Consider the following 23,108-nt stretch of genomic DNA (forward strand, 5'->3'; position numbering starts at 1 on the left):
GGAGGAACAAAAGGAAAATATAGCAAAGACCTGACATTGGAGGTGGAAGTGGAGGGAACAGAAAAGATTTCCATGATGGATTTGCTGAGGGGAGTAAAGAAGGAGTGTGGAGAGGTGATCGGCTGCAGAGTGAGAGGTGAAAGGATGTATGAACTCACAATGAAGGATGAAGAGGCAAAGCATAAACTAATGGATGGCGTGAGAGTACAAGGAGTGATGGTGCATGCAAGGGAAGTTATGAATAATGACATGGTGGTGTCTTTTATAAACTTGCCAGTATACTTAGAGGATGAGAAGATACTCTTCAAACTACAAGAGTGGGGAGTACGACCACTCTCACCAATAAAACGTCGGTTATGGCCTGGAACGGATATAGCTGATGGAACCCGGTTCTTAAAGGTTCGTTTTACGGAACAGGTATGTTCACTTCCATACTCCACAAAGTTTGAGACTCTGAGAGGCACCGAATATTTTCGCGTCATCCATGATAGACAAGTACGTGTTTGCAGACTTTGTATCAAGCCAGGGCACATATTCAGAGAGTGCCCTGAATTAAAGTGCTTCAAATGTGGTGGAGGAGGACATTATGCAAGAGATTGTGAAGAATGGATGCGATTAGAGAGAGAGCGAGTAGTTGGACAAGAAGATGATGAAAGGAGGTACAGTGATCTGACAGAGGAACAAGAGGTGGAAGTGGCTGGTGTTGTGAGCGGGGGAGGTAAAGATGGAGCTGAGGCTGGTGAAAAAAGAAGCAAAATGGAGCGGCGAGACAGAATTGGGAGCAAGGGTGAAAAGGATGGCGAGGAGGAGGAGATGGAACAGTCGGAACAGAGCGAGGAAGACAAAGGTGAAAGTAAAGTGAAAGGAAAAGGTAAAGAGGATGAAAAGAAAGAGATGGAACAGGAACTGAAAGAAAGTAAAGGTGAAGAAAATAGGAATGGGGGACAAAAAGATGGACTGAAAGCAAAGATTAAAAGACTCAGTGCAAAGAGGAAGTCTGAGACGGACGGAGAACAGAGTGAACAGATCAAGGAACCACGGGCAGGTATTTGATGCCTTATTTAATTATATGTGGTTTTGTTTTTCAATTTTATTTAGTTTTCTTTAGCTACTCTCATGGCCACTGTAACTTCAATAAATATAAATGGGTTAAGGAATAAAAGCAAGATGAAAGAGTTATTATTTACATATAGGAGTGATATAATTTGTATACAGGAGACAAATTGGGAAGAGGATAAAGTGAGAGAGATGAGAGAGGAGTGGAGAGGGGATATTTATTATAATAATGGAGCAAAAAATGCAAGAGGTGTGGCAGTACTTTTTAAAAAAGATAGTGTCAAAGGTATAAGGGAGGTATATAAAGATCAGAGGGGAAGGATCTTGGTAGTTGAATTTACATATAGAGATATAGATTTTAGATTAATAAATATACACGTTCCGAATATAGAAGTAGATAGGAGGGAAATATTGGAAGAATTAAAAGAATTAGTTGTGGGGAAATGTATTGTAGTGGGGGATTTTAATATAAAATGTAGCAGATTAGATGTGGGCAAGGGCGTAAAATTTAGATGGGAGAAATCTAGGGGAATGTTGATGGAGATAATGAGAGAGAAGGGGTTAATAGATGTGTGGAGGTATGAAAATCCAGAAAAAAGAGAATTTACTAGGAGGCAATTAAAAGAAGGTATATTAAAACAGAGTAGAATAGATTTAGTGTTAGTTAAGGAGGAAATCATTAGATACATAGATGGGACAAGGCATCAAGGAAATAGTTTAAGTGATCATGATGGTGTTAGGTTCAGAATTAAGATAGGGAGTGAGGAGGTAGGAGGAGGGATGTGGATATTGAATGCAGGATACATTGGAGAGGAAGAATATGAGATACAGATGAAGGATCTAATAAATAGAGAAAATGAGAAGATAGATGAGTATAAAAGAGAGGGAGGATTAGATGACAGAATAGGGGAAAGATGGGAGAAAATGAAAGACCAGATTAAGTTCATCAGTATAAAATATAGTAAGAAAAGATGGGAAAAGATGAAGAAGGAAGAAGAGTTGCTGAAAGAAAGATTGAGGGAAGAATTAAACAAGGCTGAAGATGAAGAAGGATATAGTATGGAAAAATATATAGAGGCTAAGATAGCACTGGAGAAATTTGAGAGGGAGAAATGTAGAGGAGCAATTCTAAGAAGTAGGGCAAAATATGCATTAGAAGGTGAGAAATGTACAGGGTATTTCTTAGGGCTAGAGAAAAGGAGACAAAGTAAAACATATATAAACGAAATAAATACAAAGGAAGGCAAAACAACAAAAGACTACGTAGAGATTTTGGAGAGAGTGCAAGAATTCTATGAAGATTTATACAAGAGGGGAGGAGCAGATGAGAAAATCATAGAGGAAGTATTAGAAAGTGTAGGGAATATTCTAAGTGAGGAAGATAGGGAATGGTGTGATAAGGATATAGAGGAAGAGGAGGTGAAAGAGGCAATAGGGGGGTTGAAAAATGGAAAAAGTCCGGGGAGTGATGGGATCGGTATTGAATGGTATAAAACATATAAGGAAGGGGTAGCACCAATTCTAGTTGAAGTTTTTAAGGGGATAGAAAGAACAGGAGTAGTGCAAGATAGAATGGTGGAGGGAGTGATAGCTTTAGTGTATAAGAAGGGAAATAGATTAGATATGGAGAACTATAGACCAATCAGTCTATTAAATGTGGATTATAAAATACTGACTAAAGTTTTAGCGAATAGAGTGAAAAGAGTGATAGGAAGTATAGTTCAACCAACACAGAGTTACAGTATACCAGGCAGGGATATAGCGGACACGATAGGGACCGTTAGGGATGTTATGGAGCATATGAAACGAGATGAGAAGGGAGGGATAGTATTAGGGATTGATTGGAATAAAGCTTTTGATAGAGTGGAACACAAATATTTATTTAGGGTATTAGAGAAGTTTGGATTTGGGGTGAAAGTGATAGGATGGATAAGAAGACTATATGAAAAAGCAAAAAGTTGCATAAAAATAAATGGAGTGCTAACAGACAAGTTCGATGTAGGAAGATCAGTAAGACAGGGATGTCCCCTGTATGCATTATTGTATGCCATTTCAGTAGAGCCTCTAGCTACTTTAATTAAGAGAGATAAAAGAGTAGTGGGCATTGAGTTGCCATATGGAGGGATGTGTACTATAAACCAATATGCAGATGATACTACAATCACAGTGAGAGAAGGAAACAGTGTAAAAAGAGTTTTAGAGATAGTGAAGAGGTATGGGAAGGCATCAGGGGCAAAAATAAATATGGAGAAATCAGAACTAATGTATATAGGGGAGGTAGAGAGAGTAGAGGTAGGGTTAAGAGTGGAGGAAAGATATGTGAAAGTATTAGGGGTATATTTAGGGGTGCAAAGCAAAGAGGCAAGAGATGTGACTTGGACCGGGGTGATTAACAAAATAAGAACAGTATGTGCAGCATGGAAAGGGAGAAAATTGAAATTAAATGGGAAAGTAATAGTGGTAAATACCCTGTTATTGTCAGTATGTGTGTATGTGATGAGTGTAATGGAAATGCCAGGGTGGGTGTTGAATGAATTGAATAAAATTGTAGGTGATTTTATATGGGGCGGCAAAGGGGTGAAAATTGCACAGAAAACATTGGTGGGTAAGAGATGGGAAGGGGGTTTAAACTTGATGGACTTAGAAACAAAAAGAGCCGCAATGAGAATAAAAACGGTAATAAAATATATGGGAGGGAGATGGGATTATGGATGGAAGGAGTTCTTAAGAAAGTATGTTGATGACGTGGGAGGAATAGGAGATAATGGTTGGTACATGGGCTTCAAGCAATCAATGACGGGAGGAATACCAGAAATATATCGGGAGGTTTTAGAGGCATGGAGGCATTTCCTACCCAAATTAGAGTATGAGTGTGAAGATATAAATGTGATTAAAAATCTGCCACTATTTCTGAATGAAAAAATTAAGTATAAAAATAAAACATTGTATGAACATAAATTTATAGAAGGGGGCATAAAACAAGTAAAGGATATAATGTACGAAGTTATTCCAGGATTTCTTAGAGATAACTGCATTTATGATTCTGTGTGTGATTTAGATGGAATGGAGAATAGAGAGAAAGTGAATACAATATATGACAAAATTAAAACAAGCATACCCTTGCAATGGACTAAGGTGATTAAAAGTGAATGTGTCTCTAAAGAAGAGCAATGTATGCCAGAGATGTATGTGCATGATAATGGTGAAAAGTACAAAATTAAGAATATGAGTGTAAAGAATGTATACAGGAGATTAATCGGTGATGTTATAAAAGAACCAGCGGCAGAAAAAGTGTGGAAGAAAGTGTTTGAGGATCTGGATGTGAAAAAAATCTGGTCAAACCTAAATATAAAATACAACAGTATTGATTGTGAGAACAATGACTTTCTGATAAGACATAATAGAATTTACACGAATGTGGTGTTAAATAAAATAAACAATGATGTCAATGTGATGTGTGATGTGTGTGATAATGGCCATGAGAGTTTTTTACATTATTTTCTGAGATGTGAAGCTTTGGTTGGTTTCTTTGATTTTCTTAAAAGTATATTAATAGAAAACTGGGGTGTGCAAGTGAAGTCAGAGGAGGAATGGGGGAAAATATTTTTGTTTGGAATTGTTGGGAAAAGGAAAAAAAGGGATATCTGTCTAATTAATTTTCTTTTAAGTCATGCTAGACTAGCAGTGGTTCTAAGAAGGAACTATGCACATTTTGAGGGTAGGACGATGAAAGTTAAAGATATATTTAAGTTAATAACACAAAGAGATGTGGAGTTGATTTGTAAGTTTGGAGAGAAAAAGGCAAAAGAATTTTTTATAGACACAAATAAGTTCATATATCAAGATGTGGGTGGGAAAATCTGCTTTAATTGGTAGGAAGCAATCATTTGATTTGAGAAGGGTAGTAGACATATCTCTTGTATATTTCATTTATGTATCTGTATTTTCCTTTTTTTGTGCAAAATAATGGATGTCAATTGAAAGATGACTCATATGAATGTAACAAATTGTGTTGAGTGAGTGTGAATGTGATGGAAAACTGTAATTGAAAATTTGTGAATTGAAAAAAAAAAAAGATAAAAAAAAAAAAAAAAGAGAGCGCCCGATCTCGTCTGATCTCGGAAGCTATGCAGCGTCGGGCCTGGTTAGTACTTGGATGGGAGACCGCCTGGGAATACCAGGTGCTGTAAGCTTTTGCCTTTTCTTCACTATTTATATAATATGCTGGCTTTTAGAAAGACGTGTTTTACCGCTCTATTTATTACAATCATTTAAATGTATTATAGAGTTTTAAGTGTTTTACATGTTTTTTAGGCCATTTTATTACTCTTAACATTTTAAGTGTATGTGTCTTTAATAAATGGATGGTTGGCCTGTCATGTGACTAGACACATGACAGGAAGCAGGAAGTACAACTGTATAAGAGAGCAGCATGACAAACAAAGGACAGTCACCAAACTGTTGGATTGAGGAGTTGCTAATTTTAGAGCTCACCTTTCCATTCACCACCTGCAAACTTTGGATTACACTTTCTGTGGATTGTATATACACTGGTGGACACTCACATTGGACTTATCAACACACTGGGGTTCTTGGACTGTTTTTAGGGTATGGACAAATGAACTGTATTCTTTTAACAGAGTTTACCTGTTTTTAGGGTATGGACAAATGAACTGTATTCTTTTAACAGAGTTAACCTAGTTTTATCGTGTTGTTTTAAAGTCTTTTATGTGAACCTTGTAAATACACCAAATCTATTTAAACCAATTTTCTTTTATGTCTCATTCTTTTAACCACTAGTCATCTCTCACAGTTAAATCTGACCCCATTTTAGTCTTGTAACTCGGCTGATAAGGCCGATTGTTACACTTTTATGGGAGACCGCCTGGGAATACCAGGTGCTGTAAGCTTTTGCCTTTTCTTCACTATTTATATAATATGCTGGCTTTTACGGAGGCTGATCTTTAAATAGCCCACTTTTTGGAGCAGCCCTCGCTTATGGCCATACCGCGCTGAGAGCGCCCGATCTCGTCTGATCTCGGAAGCTAAGCAGCGTCGGGCCTGGTTAGTACTTGGATGGGAGACCGCCTGGGAATACCAGGTGCTGTAAGCTTTTGCCTTTTCTTCACTATTTATATAATATGCTGGCTTTTACGGAGGCTGATCTTTAAATAGCCCACTTTTTGGAGCAGCCCTCGCTTATGGCCATACCGCGCTGAGAGCGCCCGATCTCGTCTGATCTCGGAAGCTATGCAGCGTCGGGCCTGGTTAGTACTTGGATGGGAGACCGCCTGGGAATACCAGGTGCTGTAAGCTTTTGCCTTTTCTTCACTATTTATATAATATGCTGGCTTTTAGAAAGACGTGTTTTACCGCTCTATTTATTACAATCATTTAAATGTATTATAGAGTTTTAAGTGTTTTACATGTTTTTTAGGCCATTTTATTACTCTTAACATTTTAAGTGTATGTGTCTTTAATAAATGGATGGTTGGCCTGTCATGTGACTAGACACATGACAGGAAGCAGGAAGTACAACTGTATAAGAGAGCAGCATGACAAACAAAGGACAGTCACCAAACTGTTGGATTGAGGAGTTGCTAATTTTAGAGCTCACCTTTCCATTCACCACCTGCAAACTTTGGATTACACTTTCTGTGGATTGTATATACACTGGTGGACACTCACATTGGACTTATCAACACACTGGGGTTCTTGGACTGTTTTTAGGGTATGGACAAATGAACTGTATTCTTTTAACAGAGTTTACCTGTTTTTAGGGTATGGACAAATGAACTGTATTCTTTTAACAGAGTTAACCTAGTTTTATCGTGTTGTTTTAAAGTCTTTTATGTGAACCTTGTAAATACACCAAATCTAATTAAAACCAATTTTCTTTTATGTCTCATTCTTTTAACCACTAGTCATCTCTCACAGTTAAATCTGACCCCATTTTAGTCTTGTAACTCGGCTGATAAGGCCGATTGTTACACTTTTATGGGAGACCGCCTGGGAATACCAGGTGCTGTAAGCTTTTGCCTTTTCTTCACTATTTATATAATATGCTGGCTTTTACGGAGGCTGATCTTTAAATAGCCCACTTTTTGGAGCAGCCCTCGCTTATGGCCATACCGCGCTGAGAGCGCCCGATCTCGTCTGATCTCGGAAGCTAAGCAGCGTCGGGCCTGGTTAGTACTTGGATGGGAGACCGCCTGGGAATACCAGGTGCTGTAAGCTTTTGCCTTTTCTTCACTATTTATATAATATGCTGGCTTTTACGGAGGCTGATCTTTAAATAGCCCACTTTTTGGAGCAGCCCTCGCTTATGGCCATACCACGCTGAGAGCGCCCGATCTTGTCTGATCTCGGAAGCTAAGCAGCGTCGGGCCTGGTTAGTACTTGGATGGGAGACCGCCTGGGAATACCAGGTGCTGTAAGCTTTTGCCTTTTCTTCACTATTTATATAATATGCTGGCTTTTACGGAGGCTGATCTTTAAATAGCCCACTTTTTGGAGCAGCCCTCGCTTATGGCCATACCGCGCTGAGAGCGCCCGATCTCGTCTGATCTCGGAAGCTAAGCAGCGTCGGGCCTGGTTAGTACTTGGATGGGAGACCGCCTGGGAATACCAGGTGCTGTAAGCTTTTGCCTTTTCTTCACTATTTATATAAAGACGTGTTTTACCGCTCTATTTATTACAATCATTTAAATGTATTATAGAGTTTTAAGTGTTTTACATGTTTTTTAGGCCATTTTATTACTCTTAACATTTTAAGTGTATGTGTCTTTAATAAATGGATGGTTGGCCTGTCATGTGACTAGACACATGACAGGAAGCAGGAAGTACAACTGTATAAGAGAGCAGCATGACAAACAAAGGACAGTCACCAAACTGTTGGATTGAGGAGTTGCTAATTTTAGAGCTCACCTTTCCATTCACCACCTGCAAACTTTGGATTACACTTTCTGTGGATTGTATATACACTGGTGGACACTCACATTGGACTTATCAACACACTGGGGTTCTTGGACTGTTTTTAGGGTATGGACAAATGAACTGTATTCTTTTAACAGAGTTTACCTGTTTTTAGGGTATGGACAAATGAACTGTATTCTTTTAACAGAGTTTACCTAGTTTTATCGTGTTGTTTTAAAGTCTTTTATGTGAACCTTGTAAATACACCAAATCTATTTAAACCAATTTTCTTTTATGTCTCATTCTTTTAACCACTAGTCATCTCTCACAGTTAAATCTGACCCCATTTTAGTCTTGTAACTCGGCTGATAAGGCAGATTGTTACACTTTTATGGGAGACCGCCTGGGAATACCAGGTGCTGTAAGCTTTTGCCTTTTCTTCACTATTTATATAATATGCTGGCTTTTACGGAGGCTGATCTTTAAATAGCCCACTTTTTGGAGCAGCCCTCGCTTATGGCCATACCACGCTGAGAGCGCCCGATCTCGTCTGATCTCGGAAGCTAAGCAGCGTCGGGCCTGCTTAGTACTTGGATGGGAGACCGCCTGGGAATACCAGGTGCTGTAAGCTTTTGCCTTTTCTTCACTATTTATATAATATGCTGGCTTTTACGGAGGCTGATCTTTAAATAGCCCACTTTTTGGAGTAGCCCTCATTTATGGCCATACCGCGCTGAGAGCGCCCGATCTCGTCTGATCTCGGAAGCTAAGCAGCGTCGGGCCTGGTTAGTACTTGGATGGGAGACCGCCTGGGAATACCAGGTGCTGTAAGCTTTTGCCTTTTCTTCACTATTTATATAATATGCTGGCTTTTAGAAAGACGTGTTTTACCGCTCTATTTATTACAATCATTTAAATGTATTATAGAGTTTTAAGTGTTTTACATGTTTTTTAGGCCATTTTATTACTCTTAACATTTTAAGTGTATGTGTCTTTAATAAATGGATGGTTGGCCTGTCATGTGACTAGACACATGACAGGAAGCAGGAAGTACAACTGTATAAGAGAGCAGCATGACAAACAAAGGACAGTCACCAAACTGTTGGATTGAGGAGTTGCTAATTTTAGAGCTCACCTTTCCATTCACCACCTGCAAACTTTGGATTACACTTTCTGTGGATTGTATATACACTGGTGGACACTCACATTGGACTTATCAACACACTGGGGTTCTTGGACTGTTTTTAGGGTATGGACAAATGAACTGTATTCTTTTAACAGAGTTTACCTGTTTTTAGGGTATGGACAAATGAACTGTATTCTTTTAACAGAGTTTACCTAGTTTTATCGTGTTGTTTTAAAGTCTTTTATGTGAACCTTGTAAATACACCAAATCTATTTAAACCAATTTTCTTTTATGTCTCATTCTTTTAACCACTAGTCATCTCTCACAGTTAAATCTGACCCCATTTTAGTCTTGTAACTCGGCTGATAAGGCCGAGTGTTACACTTTTATGGGAGACCGCCTGGGAATACCAGGTGCTGTAAGCTTTTGCCTTTTCTTTACTATTTATGTAATATGCTGGCTTTTACGGAGGCTGATCTTTAAATAGCCCACTTTTTGGAGCAGCCCTCGCTTATGGCCATACCGCGCTGAGAGCGCCCGATCTCGTCTGATCTCGGAAGCTAAGCAGCGTCGGGCCTGGTTAGTACTTGGATGGGAGACCGCCTTGGAATACCAGGTGCTGTAAGCTTTTGCCTTTTCTTCACTATTTATATAATATGCTGGCTTTTACGGAGGCTGATCTTTAAATAGCCCACTTTTTGGAGCAGCCCTCGCTTATGGCCATACCGCGCTGAGAGCGCCCGATCTCGTCTGATCTCGGAAGCTAAGCAGCGTCGGGCCTGGTTAGTACTTGGATGGGAGACCGCCTGGGAATACCAGGTGCTGTAAGCTTTTGCCTTTTCTTCACTATTTATATAATATGCTGGCTTTTACGGAGGCTGATCTTTAAATAGCCCACTTTTTGGAGCAGCCCTCGCTTATGGCCATACCACGCTGAGAGCGCCCGATCTCGTCTGATCTCGGAAGCTAAGCAGCGTCGGGCCTGCTTAGTACTTGGATGGGAGACCGCCTGGGAATACCAGGTGCTGTAAGCTTTTGCCTTTTCTTCACTATTTATATAATATGCTGGCTTTTACGGAGGCTGATCTTTAAATAGCCCACTTTTTGGAGCAGCCCTCGCTTATGGCCATACCGCGCTGAGAGAGCCCGATCTCGTCTGATCTCGGAAGCTAAGCAGCGTCGGGCCTGGTTAGTACTTGGATGGGAGACCGCCTGGGAATACCAGGTGCTGTAAGCTTTTGCCTTTTCTTCACTATTTATATAAAGACGTGTTTTACCGCTCTATTTATTACAATCATTTAAATGTATTATAGAGTTTTAAGTGTTTTACATGTTTTTTAGGCCATTTTATTACTCTTAACATTTTAAGTGTATGTGTCTTTAATAAATGGATGGTTGGCCTGTCATGTGACTAGACACATGACAGGAAGCAGGAAGTACAACTGTATAAGAGAGCAGCATGACAAACAAACGACAGTCACCAAACTGTTGGATTGAGGAGTTGCTAATTTTAGAGCTCACCTTTCCATTCACCACCTGCAAACTTTGGATTACACTTTCTGTGGATTGTATATACACTGGTGGACACTCACATTGGACTTATCAACACACTGGGGTTCTTGGACTGTTTTTAGGGTATGGACAAATGAACTGTATTCTTTTAACAGAGTTTACCTAGTTTTATCGTGTTGTTTTAAAGTCTTTTATGTGAACCTTGTAATTACACCAAATCTATTTAAACCAATTTTCTTTTATGTCTCATTCTTTTAACCACTAGTCATCTCTCACAGTTAAATCTGACCCCATTTTAGTCTTGTAACTCGGCTGATAAGGCCGATTGTTACACTTTTATGGGAGACCGCCTGGGAATACCAGGTGCTGTAAGCTTTTGCCTTTTCTTCACTATTTATATAATATGCTGGCTTTTACGGAGGCTGATCTTTAAATAGCCCACTTTTTGGAGCAGCCCTCGCTTATGGCCATACCGCGCTGAGAGCGCCCGATCTCGTCTGATCTCGAAAGCTAAGCAGCGTCGGGCCTGGTTAGTACTTGGATGGGAGACCGCCTGGGAATACCAGGTGCTGTAAGCTTTTGCCTTTTATTCACTATTTATATAATATGCTGGCTTTTACGGAGGCTGATCTTTAAATAGCCCACTTTTTGGAGCAGCCCTCGCTTATGGCCATACCGCGCTGAGAGCGCCCGATCTCGTCTGATCTCGGAAGCTAAGCAGCGTAGGGCCTGGTTAGTACTTGGATGGGAGACCGCCTGGGAATACCAGGTGCTGTAAGCTTTTACCTTTTCTTCAATATTTATATAATATGCTGGCTTTTAGAAAGACGTGTTTTACCGCTCTATTTATTACAATCATTTAAATGTATTATAGAGTTTTAAGTGTTTTACATGTTTTTTAGGCCATTTTATTACTCTTAACATTTTAAGTGTATGTGTCTTTAATAAATGGATGGTTGGCCTGTCATGTGACTAGACACATGACAGGAAGCAGGAAGTACAACTGTATAAGAGAGCAGCATGACAAACAAAGGACAGTCACCAAACTGTTGGATTGAGGAGTTGCTAATTTTAGAGCTCACCTTTCCATTCACCACCTGCAAACTTTGGATTACACTTTCTGTGGATTGTATATACACTGGTGGACACTCACATTGGACTTATCAACACACTGGGGTTCTTGGACTGTTTTTAGGGTATGGACAAATGAACTGTATTCTTTTAACAGAGTTTACCTGTTTTTAGGGTATGGACAAATGAACTGTATTCTTTTAACAGAGTTTACCTAGTTTTATCGTGTTGTTTTAAAGTCTTTTATGTGAACCTTGTAAATACACCAAATCTATTTAAACCAATTTTCTTTTATGTCTCATTCTTTTAACCACTAGTCATCTCTCACAGTTAAATCTGACCCCATTTTAGTCTTGTAACTCGGCTGATAAGGCCGATTGTTACACTTTTATGGGAGACCGCCTGGGAATACCAGGTGCTGTAAGCTTTTGCCTTTTCTTCACTATTTATGTAATATGCTGGCTTTTACGGAGGCTGATCTTTAAATAGCCCACTTTTTGGAGCAGCCCTCGCTTATGGCCATACCGCGCTGAGAGCGCCCGATCTCTTCTGATCTCGGAAGGTAAGCAGCGTCGGGCCTGGTTAGTACTTGGATGGGAGACCGCCTTGGAATACCAGGTGCTGTAAGCTTTTGCCTTTTCTTCACTATTTATATAATATGCTGGCTTTTACGGAGGCTGATCTTTAAATAGCCCACTTTTTGGAGCAGCCCTCGCTTATGGCCATACTGCGCTGAGAGCGCCCGATCTCGTCTGATCTCGGAAGCTAAGCAGCGTCGGGCCTGGTTAGTACTTGGATGGGAGACCGCCTGGGAATACCAGGTGCTGTAAGCTTTTGCCTTTTCTTCACTATTTATATAATATGCTGGCTTTTAGAAAGACGTGTTTTACCGCTCTATTTATTACAATCATTTAAATGTATTATAGAGTTTTAAGTGTTTTACATGTTTTTTAGGCCATTTTATTACTCTTAACATTTTAAGTGTATGTGTCTTTAATAAATGGATGGTTGGCCTGTCATGTGACTAGACACATGACAGGAAGCAGGAAGTACAACTGTATAAGAGAGCAGCATGACAAACAAAGGACAGTCACCAAACTGTTGGATTGAGGAGTTGCTAATTTTAGAGCTCACCTTTCCATTCACCACCTGCAAACTTTGGATTACACTTTCTGTGGATTGTATATACACTGGTGGACACTCACATTGGACTTATCAACACACTGGGGTTCTTGGACTGTTTTTAGGGTATGGACAAATGAACTGTATTCTTTTAACAGAGTTTACCTGTTTTTAGGGTATGGACAAATGAACTGTATTCTTTTAACAGAGTTTACCTAGTTTTATCGTGTTGTTTTAAAGTCTTTTATGAGAACCTTGTAAATACACCAAATCTATTTAAACCAATTTTCTTTTATGTCTCATTCTTTTAACCACTAGTCATCTCTCACAGTTAAATCTGACCCCATTTTAGTCTTGTAACTCGGCTGATAAGGCCGAGTGTTACACTTTTATGGGAGACCGCCTGGGAATACCAGGTGCTGTAAGCTTTTGCCTTTTCTTTACTATTTATGTAATATGCTGGCTTTTACGGAGGCTGATCTTTAAATAGCCCACTTTTTGGAGCAGCCCTCGCTTATGGCCATACCGCGCTGAGAGCGCCCGATCTCGTCTGATCTCGGAAGCTAAGCAGCGTCGGGCCTGGTTAGTACTTGGATGGGAGACCGCCTGGGAATACCAGGTGCTGTAAGCTTTTGCCTTTTCTTCACTATTTATATAATATGCTGGATTTTACGGAGGCTGATCTTTAAATAGCCCACTTTTTGGAGCAGACCTCGCTTATGGCCATACCACCCTGAGGGCGCTAGAGAGCCAGCAGGTAGTGCTAGGTTTGCAGTGCAGAGATACTCTCTGAATCCATTTGTTTGACAATCTCTTTTCTGAAATACTTAATTTTCTTTTTGATTTTGGACTTTGGGAATTCGTTGTTGGAAAGTCAGAGTTAACCCTGATCACTTCCCCCAACAGCTTAGGCTGTGTGGGGGACTTTTTGGACTCTTCCTGGTTGAAGCATGCTGCAGATGCACATCATGGCTGCAGACAAAGAAACAGTGCAAACAACAATGATAAAAGGTAGCAATGGGAAGAATGAAGAGGACGATCAAAGAAGTGGAAAAGACAACCAAGTAGTGATTCAAAAGCAGCAGAAAACAAACAAAGTCACAGGAGATCTGCAGAGAGAAAGAGAAGAAAACAACCAAGGAGTGCAAGGAGGAACAAAAGGAAAATATAGCAAAGACCTGACATTGGAGGTGGAAGTGGAGGGAACAGAAAAGATTTCCATGATGGATTTGCTGAGGGGAGTAAAGAAGGAGTGTGGAGAGGTGATCGGCTGCAGAGTGAGAGGTGAAAGGATGTATGAACTCACAATGAAGGATGAAGAGGCAAAGCATAAACTAATGGATGGCGTGAGAGTACAAGGAGTGATGGTGCATGCAAGGGAAGTTATGAATAATGACATGGTGGTGTCTTTTATAAACTTGCCAGTATACTTAGAGGATGAGAAGATACTCTTCAAACTACAAGAGTGGGGAGTACGACCACTCTCACCAATAAAACGTCGGTTATGGCCTGGAACGGATATAGCTGATGGAACCCGGTTCTTAAAGGTTCGTTTTACGGAACAGGTATGTTCACTTCCATACTCCACAAAGTTTGAGACTCTGAGAGGCACCGAATATTTTCGCGTCATCCATGATAGACAAGTACGTGTTTGCAGACTTTGTATCAAGCCAGGGCACATATTCAGAGAGTGCCCTGAATTAAAGTGCTTCAAATGTGGTGGAGGAGGACATTATGCAAGAGATTGTGAAGAATGGATGCGATTAGAGAGAGAGCGAGTAGTTGGACAAGAAGATGATGAAAGGAGGTACAGTGATCTGACAGAGGAACAAGAGGTGGAAGTGGCTGGTGTTGTGAGCGGGGGAGGTAAAGATGGAGCTGAGGCTGGTGAAAAAAGAAGCAAAATGGAGCGGCGAGACAGAATTGGGAGCAAGGGTGAAAAGGATGGCGAGGAGGAGGAGATGGAACAGTCGGAACAGAGCGAGGAAGACAAAGGTGAAAGTAAAGTGAAAGGAAAAGGTAAAGAGGATGAAAAGAAAGAGATGGAACAGGAACTGAAAGAAAGTAAAGGTGAAGAAAATAGGAATGGGGGACAAAAAGATGGACTGAAAGCAAAGATTAAAAGACTCAGTGCAAAGAGGAAGTCTGAGACGGACGGAGAACAGAGTGAACAGATCAAGGAACCACGGGCAGGTATTTGATGCCTTATTTAATTATATGTGGTTTTGTTTTTCAATTTTATTTAGTTTTCTTTAGCTACTCTCATGGCCACTGTAACTTCAATAAATATAAATGGGTTAAGGAATAAAAGCAAGATGAAAGAGTTATTATTTACATATAGGAGTGATATAATTTGTATACAGGAGACAAATTGGGAAGAGGATAAAGTGAGAGAGATGAGAGAGGAGTGGAGAGGGGATATTTATTATAATAATGGAGCAAAAAATGCAAGAGGTGTGGCAGTACTTTTTAAAAAAGATAGTGTCAAAGGTATAAGGGAGGTATATAAAGATCAGAGGGGAAGGATCTTGGTAGTTGAATTTACATATAGAGATATAGATTTTAGATTAATAAATATATACGTTCCGAATATAGAAGTAGATAGGAGGGAAATATTGGAAGAATTAAAAGAATTAGTTGTGGGGAAATGTATTGTAGTGGGGGATTTTAATATAAAATGTAGCAGATTAGATGTGGGCAAGGGCGTAAAATTTAGATGGGAGAAATCTAGGGGAATGTTGATGGAGATAATGAGAGAGAAGGGGTTAATAGATGTGTGGAGGTATGAAAATCCAGAAAAAAGAGAATTTACTAGGAGGCAATTAAAAGAAGGTATATTAAAACAGAGTAGAATAGATTTAGTGTTAGTTAAGGAGGAAATCATTAGATACATAGATGGGACAAGGCATCAAGGAAATAGTTTAAGTGATCATGATGGTGTTAGGTTCAGAATTAAGATAGGGAGTGAGGAGGTAGGAGGAGGGATGTGGATATTGAATGCAGGATACATTGGAGAGGAAGAATATGAGATACAGATGAAGGATCTAATAAATAGAGAAAATGAGAAGATAGATGAGTATAAAAGAGAGGGAGGATTAGATGACAGAATAGGGGAAAGATGGGAGAAAATGAAAGACCAGATTAAGTTCATCAGTATAAAATATAGTAAGAAAAGATGGGAAAAGATGAAGAAGGAAGAAGAGTTGCTGAAAGAAAGATTGAGGGAAGAATTAAACAAGGCTGAAGATGAAGAAGGATATAGTATGGAAAAATATATAGAGGCTAAGATAGCACTGGAGAAATTTGAGAGGGAGAAATGTAGAGGAGCAATTCTAAGAAGTAGGGCAAAATATGCATTAGAAGGTGAGAAATGTACAGGGTATTTCTTAGGGCTAGAGAAAAGGAGACAAAGTAAAACATATATAAACGAAATAAATACAAAGGAAGGCAAAACAACAAAAGACTACGTAGAGATTTTGGAGAGAGTGCAAGAATTCTATGAAGATTTATACAAGAGGGGAGGAGCAGATGAGAAAATCATAGAGGAAGTATTAGAAAGTGTAGGGAATATTCTAAGTGAGGAAGATAGGGAATGGTGTGATAAGGATATAGAGGAAGAGGAGGTGAAAGAGGCAATAGGGGGGTTGAAAAATGGAAAAAGTCCGGGGAGTGATGGGATCGGTATTGAATGGTATAAAACATATAAGGAAGGGGTAGCACCAATTCTAGTTGAAGTTTTTAAGGGGATAGAAAGAACAGGAGTAGTGCAAGATAGAATGGTGGAGGGAGTGATAGCTTTAGTGTATAAGAAGGGAAATAGATTAGATATGGAGAACTATAGACCAATCAGTCTATTAAATGTGGATTATAAAATACTGACTAAAGTTTTAGCGAATAGAGTGAAAAGAGTGATAGGAAGTATAGTTCAACCAACACAGAGTTACAGTATACCAGGCAGGGATATAGCGGACACGATAGGGACCGTTAGGGATGTTATGGAGCATATGAAACGAGATGAGAAGGGAGGGATAGTATTAGGGATTGATTGGAATAAAGCTTTTGATAGAGTGGAACACAAATATTTATTTAGGGTATTAGAGAAGTTTGGATTTGGGGTGAAAGTGATAGGATGGATAAGAAGACTATATGAAAAAGCAAAAAGTTGCATAAAAATAAATGGAGTGCTAACAGACAAGTTCGATGTAGGAAGATCAGTAAGACAGGGATGTCCCCTGTATGCATTATTGTATGCCATTTCAGTAGAGCCTCTAGCTACTTTAATTAAGAGAGATAAAAGAGTAGTGGGCATTGAGTTGCCATATGGAGGGATGTGTACTATAAACCAATATGCAGATGATACTACAATCACAGTGAGAGAAGGAAACAGTGTAAAAAGAGTTTTAGAGATAGTGAAGAGGTATGGGAAGGCATCAGGGGCAAAAATAAATATGGAGAAATCAGAACTAATGTATATAGGGGAGGTAGAGAGAGTAGAGGTAGGGTTAAGAGTGGAGGAAAGATATGTGAAAGTATTAGGGGTATATTTAGGGGTGCAAAGCAAAGAGGCAAGAGATGTGACTTGGACCGGGGTGATTAACAAAATAAGAACAGTATGTGCAGCATGGAAAGGGAGAAAATTGAAATTAAATGGGAAAGTAATAGTGGTAAATACCCTGTTATTGTCAGTATGTGTGTATGTGATGAGTGTAATGGAAATGCCAGGGTGGGTGTTGAATGAATTGAATAAAATTGTAGGTGATTTTATATGGGGCGGCAAAGGGGTGAAAATTGCACAGAAAACATTGGTGGGTAAGAGATGGGAAGGGGGTTTAAACTTGATGGACTTAGAAACAAAAAGAGCCGCAATGAGAATAAAAACGGTAATAAAATATATGGGAGGGAGATGGGATTATGGATGGAAGGAGTTCTTAAGAAAGTATGTTGATGACGTGGGAGGAATAGGAGATAATGGTTGGTACATGGGCTTCAAGCAATCAATGACGGGAGGAATACCAGAAATATATCGGGAGGTTTTAGAGGCATGGAGGCATTTCCTACCCAAATTAGAGTATGAGTGTGAAGATATAAATGTGATTAAAAATCTGCCACTATTTCTGAATGAAAAAATTAAGTATAAAAATAAAACATTGTATGAACATAAATTTATAGAAGGGGGCATAAAACAAGTAAAGGATATAATGTACGAAGTTATTCCAGGATTTCTTAGAGATAACTGCATTTATGATTCTGTGTGTGATTTAGATGGAATGGAGAATAGAGAGAAAGTGAATACAATATATGACAAAATTAAAACAAGCATACCCTTGCAATGGACTAAGGTGATTAAAAGTGAATGTGTCTCTAAAGAAGAGCAATGTATGCCAGAGATGTATGTGCATGATAATGGTGAAAAGTACAAAATTAAGAATATGAGTGTAAAGAATGTATACAGGAGATTAATCGGTGATGTTATAAAAGAACCAGCGGCAGAAAAAGTGTGGAAGAAAGTGTTTGAGGATCTGGATGTGAAAAAAATCTGGTCAAACCTAAATATAAAATACAACAGTATTGATTGTGAGAACAATGACTTTCTGATAAGACATAATAGAATTTACACGAATGTGGTGTTAAATAAAATAAACAATGATGTCAATGTGATGTGTGATGTGTGTGATAATGGCCATGAGAGTTTTTTACATTATTTTCTGAGATGTGAAGCTTTGGTTGGTTTCTTTGATTTTCTTAAAAGTATATTAATAGAAAACTGGGGTGTGCAAGTGAAGTCAGAGGAGGAATGGGGGAAAATATTTTTGTTTGGAATTGTTGGGAAAAGGAAAAAAAGGGATATCTGTCTAATTAATTTTCTTTTAAGTCATGCTAGACTAGCAGTGGTTCTAAGAAGGAACTATGCACATTTTGAGGGTAGGACGATGAAAGTTAAAGATATATTTAAGTTAATAACACAAAGAGATGTGGAGTTGATTTGTAAGTTTGGAGAGAAAAAGGCAAAAGAATTTTTTATAGACACAAATAAGTTCATATATCAAGATGTGGGTGGGAAAATCTGCTTTAATTGGTAGGAAGCAATCATTTGATTTGAGAAGGGTAGTAGACATATCTCTTGTATATTTCATTTATGTATCTGTATTTTCCTTTTTTTGTGCAAAATAATGGATGTCAATTGAAAGATGACTCATATGAATGTAACAAATTGTGTTGAGTGAGTGTGAATGTGATGGAAAACTGTAATTGAAAATTTGTGAATTGAAAAAAAAAAAAGATAAAAAAAAAAAAAAAAGAGAGCGCCCGATCTCGTCTGATCTCGGAAGCTATGCAGCGTCGGGCCTGGTTAGTACTTGGATGGGAGACCGCCTGGGAATACCAGGTGCTGTAAGCTTTTGCCTTTTCTTCACTATTTATATAATATGCTGGCTTTTAGAAAGACGTGTTTTACCGCTCTATTTATTACAATCATTTAAATGTATTATAGAGTTTTAAGTGTTTTACATGTTTTTTAGGCCATTTTATTACTCTTAACATTTTAAGTGTATGTGTCTTTAATAAATGGATGGTTGGCCTGTCATGTGACTAGACACATGACAGGAAGCAGGAAGTACAACTGTATAAGAGAGCAGCATGACAAACAAAGGACAGTCACCAAACTGTTGGATTGAGGAGTTGCTAATTTTAGAGCTCACCTTTCCATTCACCACCTGCAAACTTTGGATTACACTTTCTGTGGATTGTATATACACTGGTGGACACTCACATTGGACTTATCAACACACTGGGGTTCTTGGACTGTTTTTAGGGTATGGACAAATGAACTGTATTCTTTTAACAGAGTTTACCTGTTTTTAGGGTATGGACAAATGAACTGTATTCTTTTAACAGAGTTAACCTAGTTTTATCGTGTTGTTTTAAAGTCTTTTATGTGAACCTTGTAAATACACCAAATCTATTTAAACCAATTTTCTTTTATGTCTCATTCTTTTAACCACTAGTCATCTCTCACAGTTAAATCTGACCCCATTTTAGTCTTGTAACTCGGCTGATAAGGCCGATTGTTACACTTTTATGGGAGACCGCCTGGGAATACCAGGTGCTGTAAGCTTTTGCCTTTTCTTCACTATTTATATAATATGCTGGCTTTTACGGAGGCTGATCTTTAAATAGCCCACTTTTTGGAGCAGCCCTCGCTTATGGCCATACCGCGCTGAGAGCGCCCGATCTCGTCTGATCTCGGAAGCTAAGCAGCGTCGGGCCTGGTTAGTACTTGGATGGGAGACCGCCTGGGAATACCAGGTGCTGTAAGCTTTTGCCTTTTCTTCACTATTTATATAATATGCTGGCTTTTACGGAGGCTGATCTTTAAATAGCCCACTTTTTGGAGCAGCCCTCGCTTTTGGCCATACCGCGCTGAGAGCGCCCGATCTCGTCTGATCTCGGAAGCTATGCAGCGTCGGGCCTGGTTAGTACTTGGATGGGAGACCGCCTGGGAATACCAGGTGCTGTAAGCTTTTGCCTTTTCTTCACTATTTATATAATATGCTGGCTTTTAGAAAGACGTGTTTTACCGCTCTATTTATTACAATCATTTAAATGTATTATAGAGTTTTAAGTGTTTTACATGTTTTTTAGGCCATTTTATTACTCTTAACATTTTAAGTGTATGTGTCTTTAATAAATGGATGGTTGGCCTGTCATGTGACTAGACACATGACAGGAAGCAGGAAGTACAACTGTATAAGAGAGCAGCATGACAAACAAAGGACAGTCACCAAACTGTTGGATTGAGGAGTTGCTAATTTTAGAGCTCACCTTTCCATTCACCACCTGCAAACTTTGGATTACACTTTCTGTGGATTGTATATACACTGGTGGACACTCACATTGGACTTATCAACACACTGGGGTTCTTGGACTGTTTTTAGGGTATGGACAAATGAACTGTATTCTTTTAACAGAGTTTACCTGTTTTTAGGGTATGGACAAATGAACTGTATTCTTTTAACAGAGTTAACCTAGTTTTATCGTGTTGTTTTAAAGTCTTTTATGTGAACCTTGTAAATACACCAAATCTAATTAAAACCAATTTTCTTTTATGTCTCATTCTTTTAACCACTAGTCATCTCTCACAGTTAAATCTGACCCCATTTTAGTCTTGTAACTCGGCTGATAAGGCCGATTGTTACACTTTTATGGGAGACCGCCTGGGAATACCAGGTGCTGTAAGCTTTTGCCTTTTCTTCACTATTTATATAATATGCTGGCTTTTACGGAGGCTGATCTTTAAATAGCCCACTTTTTGGAGCAGCCCTCGCTTGTGGCCATACCGCGCTGAGAGCGCCCGATCTCGTCTGATCTCGGAAGCTAAGCAGCGTCGGGCCTGGTTAGTACTTGGATGGGAGACCGCCTGGGAATACCAGGTGCTGTAAGCTTTTGCCTTTTCTTCACTATTTATATAATATGCTGGCTTTTAGAAAGACGTGTTTTACCGCTCTATTTATTACAATCATTTAAATGTATTATAGAGTTTTAAGTGTTTTACATGTTTTTTAGGCCATTTTATTACTCTTAACATTTTAAGTGTATGTGTCTTTAATAAATGGATGGTTGGCCTGTCATGTGACTAGACACATGACAGGAAGCAGGAAGTACAACTGTATAAGAGAGCAGCATGACAAACAAAGGACAGTCACCAAACTGTTGGATTGAGGAGTTGCTAATTTTAGAGCTCACCTTTCCATTCACCACCTGCAAACTTTGGATTACACTTTCTGTGGTTTGTATATACACTGGTGGACACTCACATTGGACTTATCAACACACTGGGGTTCTTGGACTGTTTTTAGGGTATGGACAAATGAACTGTATTCTTTTAACAGAGTTTACCTGTTTTTAGGGTATGGACAAATGAACTGTATTCTTTTAACAGAGTTTACCTAGTTTTATCGTGTTGTTTTAAAGTCTTTTATGTGAACCTTGTAAATACACCAAATCTATTTAAACCAATTTTCTTTTATGTCTCATTCTTTTAACCACTAGTCATCTCTCACAGTTAAATCTGACCCCATTTTAGTCTTGTAACTCGGCTGATAAGGCAGATTGTTACACTTTTATGGGAGACCGCCTGGGAATACCAGGTGCTGTAAGCTTTTGCCTTTTCTTCACTATTTATATAATATGCTGGCTTTTACGGAGGCTGATCTTTAAATAGCCCACTTTTTGGAGCAGCCCTCGCTTATGGCCATACCGCGCTGAGAGCGCCCGATCTCGTCTGATCTCGGAAGCTAAGCAGCGTCGGGCCTGGTTAGTACTTGGATGGGAGACCGCCTGGGAATACCAGGTGCTGTAAGCTTTTGCCTTTTCTTCACTATTTATATAATATGCTGGCTTTTACGGAGGCTGATCTTTAAATAGCCCACTTTTTGGAGCAGCCCTCGCTTATGGCCATACCACGCTGAGAGCGCCCGATCTTGTCTGATCTCGGAAGCTAAGCAGCGTCGGGCCTGGTTAGTACTTGGATGGGAGACCGCCTGGGAATACCAGGTGCTGTAAGCTTTTGCCTTTTCTTCACTATTTATATAATATGCTGGCTTTTACGGAGGCTGATCTTTAAATAGCCCACTTTTTGGAGCAGCCCTCGCTTATGGCCATACCGCGCTGAGAGCGCCCGATCTCGTCTGATCTCGGAAGCTATGCAGCGTCGGGCCTGGTTAGTACTTGGATGGGAGACCGCCTGGGAATACCAGGTGCTGTAAGCTTTTGCCTTTTCTTCACTATTTATATAATATGCTGGCTTTTAGAAAGACGTGTTTTACCGCTCTATTTATTACAATCATTTAAATGTATTATAGAGTTTTAAGTGTTTTACATGTTTTTTAGGCCATTTTATTACTCTTAACATTTTAAGTGTATGTGTCTTTAATAAATGGATGGTTGGCCTGTCATGTGACTAGACACATGACAGGAAGCAGGAAGTACAACTGTATAAGAGAGCAGCATGACAAACAAAGGACAGTCACCAAACTGTTGGATTGAGGAGTTGCTAATTTTAGAGCTCACCTTTCCATTCACCACCTGCAAACTTTGGATTACACTTTCTGTGGATTGTATATACACTGGTGGACACTCACATTGGACTTATCAACACACTGGGGTTCTTGGACTGTTTTTAGGGTATGGACAAATGAACTGTATTCTTTTAACAGAGTTTACCTGTTTTTAGGGTATGGACAAATGAACTGTATTCTTTTAACAGAGTTAACCTAGTTTTATCGTGTTGTTTTAAAGTCTTTTATGT

The 23,108-nt window shown here is 39.3% G+C and overlaps 22 non-coding genes across 22 annotated transcripts; all 22 read left to right on the forward strand.

The window, feature by feature from the left end:
• The first annotated feature begins 6,050 nt into the window (after window positions 1–6,050).
• LOC141293899 (5S ribosomal RNA) lies at window positions 6,051–6,169 on the forward strand. The gene has a single exon (XR_012340839.1). It is a non-coding gene; the product is annotated as a 5S ribosomal RNA (ribosomal RNA).
• An 84-nt stretch (window positions 6,170–6,253) lies between these two features.
• LOC141317722 (5S ribosomal RNA) lies at window positions 6,254–6,372 on the forward strand. The gene has a single exon (XR_012352083.1). It is a non-coding gene; the product is annotated as a 5S ribosomal RNA (ribosomal RNA).
• Window positions 6,373–7,174: 802 nt separating this feature from the next.
• Window positions 7,175–7,293, forward strand: LOC141293906 (5S ribosomal RNA). Its single transcript, XR_012340841.1, has one exon. It is a non-coding gene; the product is annotated as a 5S ribosomal RNA (ribosomal RNA).
• An 84-nt stretch (window positions 7,294–7,377) lies between these two features.
• LOC141315072 (5S ribosomal RNA) lies at window positions 7,378–7,496 on the forward strand. The gene has a single exon (XR_012350620.1). It is a non-coding gene; the product is annotated as a 5S ribosomal RNA (ribosomal RNA).
• Window positions 7,497–7,580: 84 nt separating this feature from the next.
• Window positions 7,581–7,699, forward strand: LOC141293914 (5S ribosomal RNA). The gene has a single exon (XR_012340842.1). It is a non-coding gene; the product is annotated as a 5S ribosomal RNA (ribosomal RNA).
• A 784-nt stretch (window positions 7,700–8,483) lies between these two features.
• LOC141314539 (5S ribosomal RNA) lies at window positions 8,484–8,602 on the forward strand. The gene has a single exon (XR_012350135.1). It is a non-coding gene; the product is annotated as a 5S ribosomal RNA (ribosomal RNA).
• Window positions 8,603–8,686: 84 nt separating this feature from the next.
• On the forward strand, window positions 8,687–8,805 carry LOC141317012 (5S ribosomal RNA). Its single transcript, XR_012351680.1, has one exon. It is a non-coding gene; the product is annotated as a 5S ribosomal RNA (ribosomal RNA).
• Window positions 8,806–9,606: 801 nt separating this feature from the next.
• Window positions 9,607–9,725, forward strand: LOC141311841 (5S ribosomal RNA). Its single transcript, XR_012349177.1, has one exon. It is a non-coding gene; the product is annotated as a 5S ribosomal RNA (ribosomal RNA).
• An 84-nt stretch (window positions 9,726–9,809) lies between these two features.
• Window positions 9,810–9,928, forward strand: LOC141293921 (5S ribosomal RNA). Its single transcript, XR_012340844.1, has one exon. It is a non-coding gene; the product is annotated as a 5S ribosomal RNA (ribosomal RNA).
• Window positions 9,929–10,012: 84 nt separating this feature from the next.
• LOC141314550 (5S ribosomal RNA) lies at window positions 10,013–10,131 on the forward strand. Its single transcript, XR_012350136.1, has one exon. It is a non-coding gene; the product is annotated as a 5S ribosomal RNA (ribosomal RNA).
• Window positions 10,132–10,215: 84 nt separating this feature from the next.
• LOC141316697 (5S ribosomal RNA) lies at window positions 10,216–10,334 on the forward strand. Its single transcript, XR_012351534.1, has one exon. It is a non-coding gene; the product is annotated as a 5S ribosomal RNA (ribosomal RNA).
• A 734-nt stretch (window positions 10,335–11,068) lies between these two features.
• LOC141312284 (5S ribosomal RNA) lies at window positions 11,069–11,187 on the forward strand. Its single transcript, XR_012349217.1, has one exon. It is a non-coding gene; the product is annotated as a 5S ribosomal RNA (ribosomal RNA).
• An 84-nt stretch (window positions 11,188–11,271) lies between these two features.
• Window positions 11,272–11,390, forward strand: LOC141294102 (5S ribosomal RNA). Its single transcript, XR_012340874.1, has one exon. It is a non-coding gene; the product is annotated as a 5S ribosomal RNA (ribosomal RNA).
• Window positions 11,391–12,191: 801 nt separating this feature from the next.
• On the forward strand, window positions 12,192–12,310 carry LOC141318546 (5S ribosomal RNA). Its single transcript, XR_012352856.1, has one exon. It is a non-coding gene; the product is annotated as a 5S ribosomal RNA (ribosomal RNA).
• An 84-nt stretch (window positions 12,311–12,394) lies between these two features.
• Window positions 12,395–12,513, forward strand: LOC141311123 (5S ribosomal RNA). Its single transcript, XR_012348593.1, has one exon. It is a non-coding gene; the product is annotated as a 5S ribosomal RNA (ribosomal RNA).
• An 801-nt stretch (window positions 12,514–13,314) lies between these two features.
• On the forward strand, window positions 13,315–13,433 carry LOC141293927 (5S ribosomal RNA). Its single transcript, XR_012340845.1, has one exon. It is a non-coding gene; the product is annotated as a 5S ribosomal RNA (ribosomal RNA).
• A 6,567-nt stretch (window positions 13,434–20,000) lies between these two features.
• On the forward strand, window positions 20,001–20,119 carry LOC141293934 (5S ribosomal RNA). Its single transcript, XR_012340846.1, has one exon. It is a non-coding gene; the product is annotated as a 5S ribosomal RNA (ribosomal RNA).
• Window positions 20,120–20,203: 84 nt separating this feature from the next.
• Window positions 20,204–20,322, forward strand: LOC141318833 (5S ribosomal RNA). Its single transcript, XR_012353126.1, has one exon. It is a non-coding gene; the product is annotated as a 5S ribosomal RNA (ribosomal RNA).
• Window positions 20,323–21,124: 802 nt separating this feature from the next.
• On the forward strand, window positions 21,125–21,243 carry LOC141297027 (5S ribosomal RNA). Its single transcript, XR_012341323.1, has one exon. It is a non-coding gene; the product is annotated as a 5S ribosomal RNA (ribosomal RNA).
• An 801-nt stretch (window positions 21,244–22,044) lies between these two features.
• LOC141293942 (5S ribosomal RNA) lies at window positions 22,045–22,163 on the forward strand. The gene has a single exon (XR_012340847.1). It is a non-coding gene; the product is annotated as a 5S ribosomal RNA (ribosomal RNA).
• An 84-nt stretch (window positions 22,164–22,247) lies between these two features.
• Window positions 22,248–22,366, forward strand: LOC141315083 (5S ribosomal RNA). Its single transcript, XR_012350631.1, has one exon. It is a non-coding gene; the product is annotated as a 5S ribosomal RNA (ribosomal RNA).
• Window positions 22,367–22,450: 84 nt separating this feature from the next.
• Window positions 22,451–22,569, forward strand: LOC141317723 (5S ribosomal RNA). The gene has a single exon (XR_012352084.1). It is a non-coding gene; the product is annotated as a 5S ribosomal RNA (ribosomal RNA).
• The last annotated feature ends 539 nt before the right edge of the window (window positions 22,570–23,108 follow it).

The sequence above is a fragment of the Garra rufa genome, chromosome 1 (assembly GCF_049309525.1).
Source record: "Garra rufa chromosome 1, GarRuf1.0, whole genome shotgun sequence".
Classification (NCBI taxonomy): domain Eukaryota; kingdom Metazoa; phylum Chordata; class Actinopteri; order Cypriniformes; family Cyprinidae; genus Garra; species Garra rufa.